The following is a 15,732-nucleotide window of genomic DNA, read 5'->3' on the forward strand; positions in this document are numbered from 1 at the left end:
TTCATCTTTGTTAGATGTTTTTGCCTCATGTGGAGTCAGGATGTATGGCAAAGATGATTTTAATAGTTTGGTGCACAAAGAGATCATTGAACAATTACTGATATTTACCATGTAAGCACAAGGTACCAACAACAACAGTGATTGCATATTCTATTGATGATTCTTTGTTTTTGTTGTTGTTGTTCATGGGAATTGAACTTGAGGCCTGGGTACTGTCCCTTGAGATTTTTTCACTGAAGGCTGGAGTTCAATCACTTGAGCCACATTTGGCATTTTTGGGGTTATTTGGAGATAATAGTCACTTGGAAGCCTGGAGCTGGAGGTTCACCCCTGTAACCTTAATTACTTAGAAGTCTGAGATCTGAGTGTCAAGATTCAAACCGCCTGGGCCAGAAAGTCCATGAGAGTCTTACCTCAAGTTACCATCCCCCAAAAGTCAACTGGGATCATCATGTCTCAGCTTCCTGACTATCTTGAATTGCAAGTGTGAGCCATCAGCAGTTTATTTGTAACAAATAAGCAAATAATAAAATAAATAATAATTGTAAAATAAATAATATACACTATCTCTTTAAATAGTTTTAAAGAGATTTTCGTTTTATTTCATGTGGACAATGCATGTTGATCACTGTTACCCTTTCCATTATTGTCTACCCTCCTTTTGTTTGAACACAGAGTCTCTGTATATTCCATGTGACCTTCTTGTTTCAGTTTCTTGAGTGTTGAGATTATAGGCATGCACCACAATGCTTAGCTTTGTAAGTCTTATTCTCAAACCAAACCAGAATGCCAAGCAATATTTTCCTAGTTTCTGCTGCACTACATTACAAATATGCATTAAGAATGTCAGACTTTTCACACCCTGAAAATGTGGTCCACTGACATCACACTGCATACAATATGCATGGTACATGGGGAAGTTAGCCAAGTGGTCTAGGCTCACCTGACACTGAGTCCCATGTAAACCCAGGTGTATTCTGATGCTGCTGGGTGAAATATTCAGTAGATGTCTATTAAATCTGGTTGATCTATGCAGTTGTTCAGATCTGCGGTTTCTCTATTGAGTTTTTGCAGAGTTGATCTATCTATTGATCTATCTAGTGGAGAGAGTGGTGTGTTAAAGTCCCCAACAATTAATGTCTTTGGATCTATGTGGGATTTGAGTTAAAGTAGTGTTTCTTGGATAAATTTGTGTGCTTTGTTGTTTGGCGTATGGAGATTTAGAATTGTAATATCCTCCTGAAGGAGCGATCCCTTAATTAGTATGTAGCGACCTTCTTTATCTCTTCTCACTAATTTTAATTTGAAGTCTATTTTATCTGATATTAGTATTGCAACTCCCGCCTGTTTATGGGGGCCGTTTGCTTGGTAGATTTTGTTCCAGCCTTTTACATTGAAAATGTGTTTGGGAGTTCCTACCATTTTATCCACCTTCTTGGGGGCTGCGGCAAGTAGGTTCTTCCTATGGTTCTTGGATTTTCAGTTTGGGTGAGGTTTCTTGGCCTTTATTGTGGTCTTCTATGTATAGGACATGTTTAAAAATCTTTTATAGGGTTGGTTTGGTGGAGATGTATTGTTTCAGTTTTTCTTTGCTATGGAAGGTTTTTATTTGACCTGAGGTTATGAAGGAGAGTTTAGCTGGATACAGTATTCTTGGTTGATAGTTGTTTGTCTTTAGGGCATGGCATACATCATTCCAGGCTCTTCTTGCTTTGATTGTCTCTGCTGAGAAATCTGAGGTGATTCTAATTAGTTTCCCTTTATAGGTGATTGATCTTTTCTCCTTGACAGCTTTAAGGATCTTTTCCTTGGTCTGAATTGATCCTGTGCAGATTACAACATGATGGTGGGAAAAAAATACAAAAAAAAAAAAACAACAAAAAAACAACATGATGGTGGGATGTCCTGTTTTGGTCTGGTCTATTTGGAGTTCTAAAAGCTTCTTGTGTCTGAATAGGCCTATCTTTTTGCATGTTTGGGAAGTTCTCTGCTGAGATCCTATTAAATAAATTTCCTAGACCATTAACTTCTGTCTCTAGGTGCTCCTCTACAACTATTATCCTCAGATTAGGCCTTCTGATGGTGTCTTCAAAATGTTGAATAGATCTACCATATTTCTTGGATTTGTCTTGGATGGTTGAATGTTCTTTCTCTATAATATCTAGGCTGTCTTCAATCCCTGAGATTTGATCTTCTGCATGGTCTAACTTACTATCAAGACTTTCTACTTTGTTTTTCATTTCTTTTCCTTCTAATTGTTTGGCTTTGTTGGGGCTTTGTTTTAGATCTTGTATGAACTTCTTTACTTCCTTAATTTGTGTTCAGTGTTTATTCTCAAGTCACTTAGTTGATTGGTTATGGTTTCCCTGGACTCCCATTCCTGGAAGGTGATTTCTGAGGATTGCAGTTCAAAGCCAGTCCTGGCAGGAGCGTCTGTGAGACTCTTATCTCCAATTAACCTCCAGGAAACCTAAAAGTTGTGCTGTGGCTCAAGTGGTAAAGTGCACACCTTGAGCTAAAGAACTCAGGGATCGTGCCCATGCCTAGAGCTCAGGGATCATGCCCAGGCCCAGAGATCAAGCCCCACGACCAACAAAAAGAAAAAAAAAGTAATGGGTTAAATGTTAAATAAATCTGAACTTATTTTAGGTTCTATGAACTCAGGAAATGTTACAATAATGGAAATACATTTTATTTCCATCAGGATTTGAGATCAAATGGGTATTATGATTCCTGTTATAGAACAAGATAGATTCAGAGTTAAGAGTGAAAAAATCTGTAGGGTTTAGGAAAACCTGCAATTTATTTCAAGAATTACAAGTCAATTTCAGTTAGGATGACACAAAATGAAGGATTTTCATAAATTTTATAATTGGGATACCATTAGGGTCAAGTTTATGGTTAGGATTACAGCCATGATTAGGTTTAGAGTGAAGGAGAAAAAAAAATGAGGCTCAAATTGAAGGTAAATTTTAGAATAAGCCTGGTAAGAGTTAGAATGAATGTGAACTAGAGTATTGCTATATTAGAATCTACTTACAATCAGGCTTATGGTTATTCTCAATGTTCCAGTTAAGGTTAAGTTTAGGGTTAGAAAATGACTAAGGTGCCGGGCGCTGGTGGCTCACGCCTGTAATCCTAGCTACTCAGGAGGCTGAGATCTGAGGATCGCGGTTCAAAGCCAGCCCGGGCAGGAGAGACAGTGAGACTCCTATCTCCAATAAACCACCAGAAAACCGGAAGTGGCGCTGTAGCTCAAGTGGTAGAGTGCTCGCCTTGAGCTGAAGAGCTGAGGGACAGCGCCCAGGCCCAGAGTTCAAGCCCCACGACCGACAAAAAAAAAAAAGAAAAAGAAAATGACTAAGGTATTGGGAAAAAATTGTAACCTATGTTTGGAAGGCTTATTTGAATCAAGTCAGGATGAGTGAAAATTAGTTTACTTGTGTTAGTATTGACATATAATTTATATTAAGGTTAGGGTCAGTATTTTGTTCTGATTATGATTAGTGTTATGAATAGGAATATTTTAAGTATGAAATTGAGTTTTCACTAACAAGTGGAAGCAAAAAATGTGAGATTGAATAGAAACTAGAGCATTATCATTATATTTATTTCTCAGTGATCATTCTTGTAATGATTAATGAGAGTTTTCCAGCCAGGTTTCAGTTGAGAGTTAGCGTTAAGTAATGGACTAGATGATGAGTAAATCTGAAACTGTTTTAGGGCACAGGGGTTCATGAAAAGGTAAGATCAAGGGAAACTACCATATTTTTCCTGATGTGAGAATTTGAGGACACATAATATAATGGTTCATGTTAGGGAACAATATAACTTCAGATGTAGAGTCAGGAAATTTGTGGGAATTAGGGCAAATTGAAATTCATTTCCATAGTGCAAACTGGAGCATTCACTAGAATGAATAAAAACTAGAATATTTTTCTTAAACATTAGAATTGGACTATCATTAGGGTGAAAGTTAGGTTTCCGTTCTAGATGGGCTTAATGTTAGCATTAGGGAAATGGAAAATTTAGGGTCAAATTGAAAGTAAATTTTTGAAAAACAAGTCAAGTTACAATTAGGATGAATGTGAAATAGGAAACTGTTCATAATAGAAGGATTAGGGTATGATTAGTGTGAGGGTTAGCCTGAATGTTCCAGTTAGGGTTCAGGTTAGAAAAATGGCAGGATAGCCGGGCGCTGGTGGCTCATGCCTGTAATCCTAGCTACTCAGGAGGCTGAGATCTGAGGATCGCGGTTCAAAGCCAGCCCAGGCAGGAGAGACCGTGAGACTCCTATCTCCAATAAACCATCAGAAAACCGGAAGTGGCGCTGTAGCTCAAGTGGTAGAGCGCTCGCCTTGAGCTGAAGAGCTGAGGGACAGTGCCCAGGCCCAGAGTTCAAGCCCCACGACCACAAAAAAAAAAAAAGAAAAGAAAAATGGCAGGATATTTAAGTAAAACTAAAAACTATTTTGAGAAAGATGAGTTGAATCAAAGATAGGATAAATAAAAACTAATATATTTGTGTGGCTTTTAGAATCCAAAGGCATTTGGTTCTAGGGTTATGGTTACTTTTCTAATTTATGAACTAATGAATTAAAGGCACAATTCTTTCATTCTTACAAACCAAGACAGTCACAATTTGGGGAACAAACTCAATTTTCTACATGAAAATGTGTCTTAAAATATTTTCAAACCAGGAGTAAATAATAGTGAACAAGGTGTCATTTATTAAAATTAGGTAAGTTGATGATACAGCTTTCAAAAATATACAAACACATGGGACAGAAACTCAGACATCTTATCAGAAAAACAGATATTCTACTTGCTCTAGTTGGGAAATTGTGTGTGTGTGTGTGTGTGTGTGTGTGTGTGCGTGCGCGCGCACGTGTGTGCATGCATGTATGCATGCATGTGCGAGTGTGCGTGCACCCACCACAGGTCTTCAACTCAGGCCTGGGTTCTGTCATCATCTTATTCAGTGCAAGGATGGCACTAAACCACTTAGCCACAAGTCTTCTTCTGGCTTTTTAGCAGTTAATTTGAGATACAAATCACATGGATTTTCCTGTCTGGACTTAATCTTATGATCCCCAGCAATCCTTGGATTAGTGTTACTGTGGGTGCTACCACAAAGTGACAGTTCATTAATCTGGGAACAATATAGAAGTACTTGTGCAAGATACAAAGTAACCAGTTCATTAGTAACACAGGATCACATTAGATTGCCTTCAAACACATTGTTTCTGATGAGTTTATCTGAACCCCAAGGCATAATCAAAATCTATTAGCCACAATGTATGAAGTAGCACATATTTATGGCACAGAATATGTACAATGAATTAAATCCTGAATCAAAAGTCTTTGTTGGTTTTGCTATTTAAAAACAAATCAGAAATAGATGGTCATTGAGATGAAGTCTAGACTGGAGGCCTGTAGTGAGCAGTAGAGCATCTGCATAGTGAGCACAAGGCACTGAGTCCAACCCCCAGGATCATAAAGAAGAAGTAGAAGAAAGTGAAAGTGTAGGAGAAAGAGGAAAGGAAAGGAGGAGAAAGGTGTAAGAGAGGAGGAAAGGCATAGCAGGAGGAAGAAGAGGAGGGGACAGGGAGAAAGTTGAAGGGAAAAGGGATGTAACAGGGAAACAGGACCCTGGGGAAAAGAAGCAGGAGAGGAGAGAGAAGGAGAAAGATAAATGTAATATAACAACAAGAATTGTTGGAAAAAATTTTGCATAAGTGATCTGCATGTGCATGGCAGGATTATTTTTAATCAGTGAGAAAGCTAGCACGGTGACAATATGGGTGATACCTGTTGTTCGGTCATTTTATTCTCTTTCTTCAGTGAGGAGTTCAGAAGAAATCCTGTTTGGTGTTTGACAGATATATTCAGGATTTCTTTTTCATGAATTAAACATGAGAAGGAACTATATGCAACCTCCCTTAATTAAAAAAAGAATAGAAGCTATATTTATTAGTATTACTGTGCATGAGGAAATCATGGAGATTTTTTGGTTAATTCAGAGGGCTCCATGCAAAAATATATGACAAGAGGGAATTAAAACTGTTTTTAAAGTATAATACATTATCATTGATGAGAAGTTTTAGTGGATGTTTTTCCTTTTCTTTTTCTTTTTGCCAGTTGTTCAGTGCAGCAGCAAGGCTGTACCCTGGAGCCCTTTCGAAGTCACCACATGAACCTCAATTTCTGTAGTCCCTGTGGGTGTGGGTGCCTTCTCAGGTCACCCGTTGAGAAGTGGGGTCCCCTTCCTTGTGGTGGATGTGCAGTGAGGGGATGTGTGTGCATGCTCCCCAGCATTGCCAGATGAGCCCCGCACATCCTTCCCACCTCCCTTCCCAGTCTCAGTTGCTCCATTTCACTCAGGATCTGGCAGCCATGGGGCTGGAGTTGAATCCACTGCTGCCTTCTCCTCCTCCAGCTGTGCTGGTACTGGTCTGCAGCGGTCTTAGGTGAGAGTGCCATCCCAGGGAGACTCCGTTCCGAGGTCACTGCCTGCCCTCATGGATGTGGGGTGGGGGGACACCATGTTTGTACACTGTACAGTCCACGGGAGAAGGAAGGCTGGGCGGGCAGTCCACCCCTTTGAGGCCAGGCAGCCCAGCTGTGGTTCACCTTATCAGTCATTTATTTATTTATTTATTGAGAAAACACCATACAGAGGGGTTACAATTACATGAGCAATGAGTACATTTCTTATCAAGCCCTTTCCCATCCTCCTCCCCCCACCACCAAAGTTGTAAAGTTCATTTTAGACATAACGACTTGTACATCTCATTGTTGCAATGAGTCCACCTGTATCCCTATTTAAACGATTTGTTTTTGCCCTTCCCCTCTACAAATTATACCAACAGCAAATACAGAGAGAGCAGGGGTATTCAAATGTTTTTCTTTCACTCGATTATTTCTAACATATTTATAAGATGATTTCTTTGTTGCTTTTTATGTCCCTCCTCCACGGTATAACCCCTGCTCTCACCTCATCTGTCTTTAAGGTGGTCTGGAGACTGGAGTTGTGTGCTGGCCCCTCTGCCAGCGGGCTTGTGACAGCTGCGCAGCTCAGCACCCTGGAGCCCCTTCAGCATCCCCACAGACTTCCATTTTCTGGTCCCTGTGGACTCGGGTATGGGCCCATCCCTGCATATGCCCATCAGTGCCAGAGGAGTCTGGACTTTCAATGCACCAGCTGCAGCACCAGGGGCCTGAAGCCCTTCGGCTTTGCTGTGTAGCCTCCTCCTTCGTCCTTTTGGTCCGCATGGCCCCAGATCTGGGTGCCTTTCTGGGGATGCTCCGTTTGGAGGCTCACTACCTACCCTTGTTGTGCTCCAAAGCAGGGAAATGGGTCTGGTCTTGGCAGTGTAGTCCACTGGATGGAAGGCAGGACTTGGGGTCTGCCTTGCCTTCCCTCCTGGCTTTGACCCCTGAGGCTGGTTTGCTTGATCTGGTCACTGATGGAGCCTTGTTGGCCGCAGCCCACCACAACAAGTGCTTCACCTGCTGCAGCAGCAATGTAATGTCCTGGGCCCCCTCAGGGTCACCACAGGGACCTCTGATGGGTCTACATGGGCTGGGTGTGGGTGTCATCCCAGGACTCCCATTATTAAGTGCCACTCCCCTTTGTGGTACTGGAAGCAAGAGGTGCCACATATAATTTCTACTTTCTAACATTTTCCTTCACTAAGATAAACAGAACTGGGAGATTTAAGTAACTTTTATAAAAACCAAATATTCAACCTATATCACTTCAAACTGTTAAACCATTGTAATATTTTTTATCCAGTAGTAATTCTTTCTGTAATTACTTATTTTACTTTTGAATGTAACTAATATATTTTGTGTGTGTGTTTTACTATTCTAGTATAACTTCGTTTGCACTACTTACATACAATTTTTTTCAAATTCTGAGATTTAATCATGTGTTATGGATAAGAGTTTTGTTGCACTTTTATTTCAGTTTGCCATTATGGCCTTATAAATACAAACAATAAAATCCATTTTTGTTAGTATCAAGTTCAATGATTTTGGACTATAGACTCAAGGATATAGCATTATATATCATACAGTATTATGTATCACTTTGTTTAAAACTGCTCCATAAAATAAGTAGTAATTCAGGTGGCAGCCACTTCATCTGGCATGCTGATCCCTCTGGTGAAGTAGGATCCTAATGGCAGTCTGTCCAAATCGGGCCCTTGTGGGCACCTCGCCTGGGACTGTGGGAGAAGATCAGGGTACACCTCCTGTTGGGCTAGGGCAGCAACCCAGTAGCTTCTGTGTGAATGACACAGTGCCACTGACTCACATCTAGCACCTGCCTGCCCCGTGGGCCTGGGCTCTGAGGATCAGCCCCTGGGAGCACACACACACCGTAGGGCAGAGACCGCCCACCTAGGAAGGAGTGCAGACTGAATAGAAGCCACTCTGTGGATCAGCTTGTACAGTATTTATCCTTCATGGAGCAGGGGATGATTCTGCTCCGCTGTGGGGAGAAGACAAGAAAGACAGGCCCAGGAGGGGTGATGCCAACTTTTGTATTCAGTCTGGCAAGGAAACTTTCCTCCACGCACTTTCCAGCAGGCTCAGGAAGCCCTTCCATGCTCCTGGTCCATGGAGTAGTAGCCAGGAACACTCACGTCTGATACTCCTGGCTGCTCTTTTGGGTTTGTTTGTTAATTTATTCAGAGAGCCTCTCCCTCAGACAGCAAAGTTATATTCTGGGTTTTGTAAAACGTTCTGCATCTGAGCATTCTCAGTGTTTGGTTTTTGTGTTGTTTTTTGTAAATGGGTTGTAAAATTTGTGTTTTAGGTTTTGAGGTGCAGGAAGAGGAGCCAGATTATGAACATAGTTTCCTACAAGCCTTTCATCTAAAACTGAAAACAGATTCTCTCTAAAACTGCCTTTCAGGAAATAAATTTGAGATGGGAAAAGGCTCTTTTATCATGAGATCAAAATGTGCTATTTTTATATGCATGTTTTATACGTTCAAAATACAATTAAGTAATTCACTATCTAGGAACAATTTTTCAGACCTAAGATATAAGTGTTTTGGGAGTTAGAGGCAGGGTTATTATGAGCTTTATCCAAAGGGAGGGAAGGAAGTTAAAATCCATAGATGACTTTGTAGAATCAAAGTGGTAATACAAAATAAGAATCACAAAAAAACCCTCTGTGCTATTCGGGGTCTTTTATTCTTCCATAATAATTTTTGGATTGCTTCTTCTATTTCATTTAAGAGTGAGATTGGGATATTGATAGGTATCACAGTGAATTTGGATATAGCTTTTGGCAGTATTGCCATTTTCATGATGTTAATCCTCCCAATTCATGAGCATGGGAGGTTTCCCACTTCCTTAGTTCTGCTTTCTTTTTCTTTTTAAGGTTTTTAAAGTTTCCATCACAGAGGTCCTTCACCTCTTAAGTTAACTCCTAGGTATTTTATTTTTTCGTGCGGCTATTAAAAAGGGGTTGCTTTCCTAATTTCAGCCACACTCTTATTGTTATTGGAATACAGGAAAGTCTTTGATTTCCGAGGGTTAATTTTATACTCTGCTAGTTTGCCAAAATTTCTGATCAGCTCAACTAACTTGGGAGTGGAGTCATGGAGTTCTTTAAATACAAGATCATGTCATCTGCAAAGAGGGAGAGTTTTACTTCATCTTTCTCTATTTGGATCCCCTTTCAGTTGGCATCTTGTCTTACTGCCCCAGCTAGCATTCTAATACTAAGTTGAAGAGGAGTGGAGAGAGTAGACATTTTTAATCTCACTCCTGTATTTATAAGAAATGGCTGTAACTTTTCACCATTAAGTATAATACTGGCTGTAGGTTTGTCAATCCTTAACAGAAAGAACAGTACTGGAACAATATCAGTTCCAAATTTCAAACTCTACTAAAAAGCCATAGTAAAAGAAGAGCTTGGTACTGACACAAGAATGGACCTGAGGACCAATGGAATAGGACTGAAGACTCAGAAATGAATCCACTGACCTATAGCCACTTACTCTTTCACAAGGGAGCTAAAAAAACAGAATGGAAGACAGACAGCCTTTTGAGTAAATGGTGTGGGAAAAATTGGTTAAACACCTGTAGAAAACTAAAGCTAGATTCTGTAAATATCACCCTGCATGAGAATCAACTCCGAATGGATCAAAGACCTCAAAATAAAAGAAGACACCAAGAAAACGTTACATGAAGGAATAGGAATAACTCTAGGGCTTTTTTTTTTTTTTTTAGCACAGACAGAAATTTTCTTAATAGAGAGCCAGAAACAAAAGAAATCAAAGAAAGTTTGGACAAATGGGATTGCATGAAACATCAGATCTTCTGCAAGGCAAAGGTCATAGCTAGCAAGATCAATAGAAAGCTCACATACTGGGAGAAGATCTTCTCGACACAAGGTCTTATATCTAAAATATACTTAGGACTCAAAAAAATAAATCCCCCAACAATAAATCTTCAAAGAAACAACTGCTCGATAACTAAGTGTGCTAAAGACTTAAAGAGAGACTTCTCTGAAGAGGAAATAAAAATGGCCATTAGACACATAAAGAAATGCTCAACTTTTCTGGCCATAAAAGAAATGCAAATCAAGACAACATTGAGATTGCACCTCACTCTAGTTGAATGGCAATAATCAAGAAATGTAATAACAACAGATGTTGGAGGGGATGTGGTTAAAAGGGAACCCTACTGCATTGTTGGTGGGATTGTAAACTTGTTTAACCACTTTGGAAAGCAGTATGGAAGTTGTTCAAAAGACTCCGTGTAGAGCTCCCCTATGATCCAGCAATCTCACTTTAGGGCATTTACCCAAATGATCACAAACAAGGTCAGACCAAAGCTGCCAGTGCAACCATGTTTATTGCAGAATTAGTCACCATAGCAATGATATGGAATCAACTCTGATGCTCCTCAGTAGATGAATGGATCAAGAAAATGTGATATATATTTATATATATGTATATAGATATAGACATACACACACAATGGAATTCTATGCCTCCATTAGAAAGAATGACATTACCCCATTTGTTAGGAAATGGAAAGACTTGGTAAAAATTAAATTAAGTGAAGTAAGCCAGGCCCAAAGAAACATAGGCCCATGGTTTCCCTTGTTTGCAAGGACTAGTACATGTCTAGGACAAGCAGAGAAGATCAAAGGTTATGTACATATGACCATATAAAATGATGTTAAGCGAAATGTACCCCAAGTCAGAGACATAGTGGTTTTTTCTTTCTTGCTTTTGTTTTTAATATACTTATAATGTACTATGTGATTCTTTTGTAGGTTCATCCCCCCCCCCCCCCCCCCCATGGTATAATCCCTGTTTTCACTGTATTTGATCAAGTGTTCTGCATTTGGTATATACATTTTTGTAATTTGGGGAGTGGAAGGGATATAGCAGAATGCTTAAATGGGGATGCAGGTTGACCCATTGTGATGATGAGATGTAGAGGACACTGTGTCAAAAATGAATTTACAGTGTCGGGCAGGGGTCAAGGAGGGAGGAGTTGGGGAGGTGGGGAGGGAAGGGCTAGGGGAAAAACAAAGGAGGAGGTAACAATGCTCGATAGGAAATGTACTCATTACCCTACTCATGTAACTGTAAACCCTCTATGCAGATTTTTACAATAAAAAATATAAAAAAATCTCTGCCTGGTGTAGATTTCCAATGCTGCCCTCGGCATTGCATTTTTTGCCTTTTTTGGCTGTGGTTAGGTCTGCCTGTCCAGTGGATCAGTAGTCTTCAAGGCATCTTGGTCCTGAAGTGGACTTGGATTATCCATTGGTTGTTGGAACCAGGCCAAGGACAGGACAAAACCACTTCCAGGGCCTGGCTTCTTCATTCCCCATGCAACTAGGATTGAAAGCAGTATTTCTCTGAATTTGTCCCCAGAAAAATCACTGAACCAAAAGGCAAAGTCACCAAACACCTCCCCTCCTCACCCCATCCCCTCCTTTCTCCCTCCTTGGGAAAATACAAAATAATTTTGCAGGTTTTAGAAAACACACAAATTGCCCACCACCTCCCCTGGTAAACTAGGTTTTAAGTCACTAAGTCATGTAAACAGATAATGCCCCATTCATTATTCTGGACAACATCTTCAGGTTGTTGGATGCTTTAATTTTTTGTTGTTGGTGGTGGTAGGAGGACCTGAACTCTGGGTCTGGGTGCTGTTCCTGAGCTGTTCAGCTCAAGGCTAGTGCTCTATCACTTGAGCCATAGTGCCATTTCCACTTTTTTCTGCTTGTGTGGTGCTGAGGAATTGAACCCAGGACCTCATGCATGCAAGACAAACACTCTACCACTAAGTCTCCTTCCCAGGCTTAATGCTTTAATTCTTTAAAATTTCTTCTTGTCAGTCATGGGGTTTGAACTCAGGACCTGGGTGTCAATATATCCCTAATTTCTTCAGATCAAGGAGAGCCCTGACCGCTTGAGCCACAGTGCCACTTCCTGTTTCTAGACAAGCATCTCTCAGACTTTCCTGCCAGGGTTTGCTTTGAGCAGTGAATTTTTAAATTATATTTCTTCTACGTGTTTATTGGAACATTACAGTTTTTCTGAAATTTAAAGTTTTCTATAAACCTTTGTCTTCAAGTAATCCAACAGCATTAAATATTACATTTAGAAGCTATCCTATAGCACATCAATTTTGACATTATTATGGTAAGATGAAAATCTTATTCTTTGTAGAAAAATCCCATTAAAGTCCAAATGGGAAATATGCTAATTTCAGCAGTCTTGAATCTCCTTCCTCTTTTTTTTTCTCACCAGTATCTTTTCTTGTTTTGGAACAAGTGTCATGGACTGTCCAACCATTCAAAAGAAAGCTTAGTCCATTAATTTAATAGAAAAGGAGTGCAGCCTGCCTGCATGTGAAGGCAACTTTGAGTATAATGTTAATCTGATAATTCACATCATTGAATTTTCAAAGTTGTTTTGATAATTTTTTGTTAAACCATTCATTAAAGAGGTTCCAAATAGCAATAATAAAAACCAATGTTTTGCTTTCTAAGAAGGTTTTAAAAGCTAGTAATTCAACAAACACATTCTATCCTTCCATGATTCCATGGTGAAGAATTTCTCTTTTATAATTGCCCTTACCACTGACTCCCTCCCTTCAAACTTGCAGCTTTATTCATTTTTATTGTTACAGCTTTCATTTTGGTACTAGCATCCGTAATCTCTTTATAGTATTTGACAATGAGATTTCATTTGTTGTTAGAGAGCTCAATTTATATTTCCAAAGGCAGCCTCATGAGCATATCATAGAGCATAAAATCTTGAATATCATTAACGTGATCCTATACAATTATTCCATAAATTAATATAAGTACCACATAAATGTGCATTTTCATATAATTTTTAAAATGCAAAGTAGTTACATATATATGTCAAAAAATAATTCAGACCATTAGTAGAAGAGACTAAGCTAAACCTTTTGCATCATCATCAATATTCTTTGTAAAATTTTCTTTTCTCATAAACTTTCACCTTAGGGCCTTCTTTTCCTAGCAAGAAGTTATGTGATGTCCTTGGATTTTAGTGACCTCTGAGTAACCTCTTTTCTTTCCACCACCAGTTAGTCCCTCGTGTTAAATACCTGAGGAATAACTTGGCCCAATGTGCCTGCAAGAGGAGTACCCAAGTTGACTGTCTATGCCCAATCTACCCTTTGTTTGGGAATGGGGTATCAGAGAGAGGGGTGTCAGGGATCAGGTAGCTGGAACCATGGTGTTATGAATTATGGGTAGCAGAAAAGAGTAGTAGAGACTAGGATACCAGGGAAAGGGTAACTGTGACTGTAATTGCTGAGTTGCAGTGTCAGGAAATTGGGTAGCAGCAACAGCTTTGCAAGGGTTGGCGTAGCTAATACAGGCATCCAGAACTGTTTAGCAGGGACAAGGAAGCATAGACAAAGTGAAAGAGCAAAAGTTGTGAGGGATTGTGGGGCACAATCAGGGTAAAAAGGTCATGAGTGTGCAAACTGGGTAGCCAGTACTATGGTAGAAGCAATTTTCATGGTGGACTGATGTGGTGCAGAGCTCTGGGTTTGCCTCTCCAGTTTTGGCTGTTAGATCTTTAGGGAAACTACCTCTAGCAGCTATTATCAGCTTGTTGTGTTCAGGCATGTGCCATCTATAAATGTCTACTCCAAGTAGATTGCATTCTTTGACACCAGTTATAGGATCTTTGCTCTAAGCATCCTGAGACCACACTCCACAATGCTGCAGAACAGGCTCCACATAGTGAGCTGCAATCACCTCATACAACTCTTGCTGCTCCTCTCCAATGTCAATTATGATAGCAAGGGATCTGAGATGTGCTCAGCAGCAGTGCTCTGGGAAGCTACCAATTCTTACTCTGGCATTCTGGGAGCTCCCTAGCAATGGGAAAGAGCACTTGCTGCGGCTCTTCCAACTTCTCTCTGTGGCTCTGGACAACCAGACTCTTGTGCCTCAGATGGGTTACTTTGATGTCCAGGTGGCCTCAAACTTGCTCTATCTTCTCTCTCTAGGTGCTCTTCAGCTTCAGCTTCAGCTGCCTCTCCTTTTCCCTCCAGGTAGCTCACTTCATCCCCACATCCTTTGAATTCTGCTTCATATCACACCAAGGCCTTCCACTTTCTCATTTATCTCTGTAGCTGCGAATCTGGCACAACAAGCTATATGTAACTTCTGTATCTGTTTACCAAGATTTGAGCTGGAATCCAAGGTGGTACTAGCTCACTGAGAACATGGGAAGCATCTTAACTACTCCCATGCCATTCACTGCTCATTGAGAAAGATGCAAATGTGTTGTGGTCAGTCTCTCCTTCTCCATTTCTGGCTCAGCAGAATAAAGTGAAGTCACAGTGGAGCTACCAGACAGCTGCTATGTAAGAAAGTGACCCAACCAAAGATAATTTTGTGAGGGGATACATATCAAATGTAGTAGGATGAATGCACATATTTATAGGACACTACTAAGGGCTTTCATCTGACTAGTTATGTTATGTCCAAAATGGCAGACCAATCTTAGGCTCTTGCCTAGATCTTCCTGTTCTGAAGGCCCTGAGGACTCCTACATACAACTCAGACTTAATGACATGGGTAAATAAAACAGTAGGTGAGTATGGATTAGTATTCTGAAGGTGTGCTAAGGTGTTGTCTTGTCATGACTACCATGAAATCAATGTCCTTTCTCTGACTTTCACCATAGTTCTTTATTTGGCATAATTGGCAAGTTTCTTAGTGTGCCACTTTCTCCTGTTAGTTCAGTGCACAGGTTAAAACATTAAGCATGCCAAACCATGGGTTTCCATTGTCCTAGTAGAAGTTTTGCATTCTAGGATCTTCCTTCTTAGTAAGTCTATTCTTGGGCCCTTATATGCATATGCTCACAGAAGTGAATGTCTCACAAACCATGGAACATAGTTGGCCAATGATGATTAGCTTACACAGAGACTCAAGAAGTTTGTGTCTGTAGCCTTTCTGAGAGGCCTTGGACTAGGTACTGTGGGCAACATTGACAGTAATTCCTCAGAGCAATACCACTGGCAGCAAGTGAGCCCTGACTACTACTTAGCCCTTACTAGTTCTCCCTCGGGTATGAACACATGAACAAACCCAGTTTAGCTTACTGCACAGTGTCCTCATCAATGAAATCATTTTGAGCCTAGGAAAAACTCTCCATTTGAAAAGCAGTACACATAAGAAGCAGATGATGG

The sequence above is a fragment of the Dipodomys spectabilis genome, unplaced genomic scaffold (assembly GCF_019054845.1).
Source record: "Dipodomys spectabilis isolate Male_0828 unplaced genomic scaffold, ASM1905484v1 ptg000139l, whole genome shotgun sequence".
NCBI lineage: Eukaryota > Metazoa > Chordata > Mammalia > Rodentia > Heteromyidae > Dipodomys > Dipodomys spectabilis.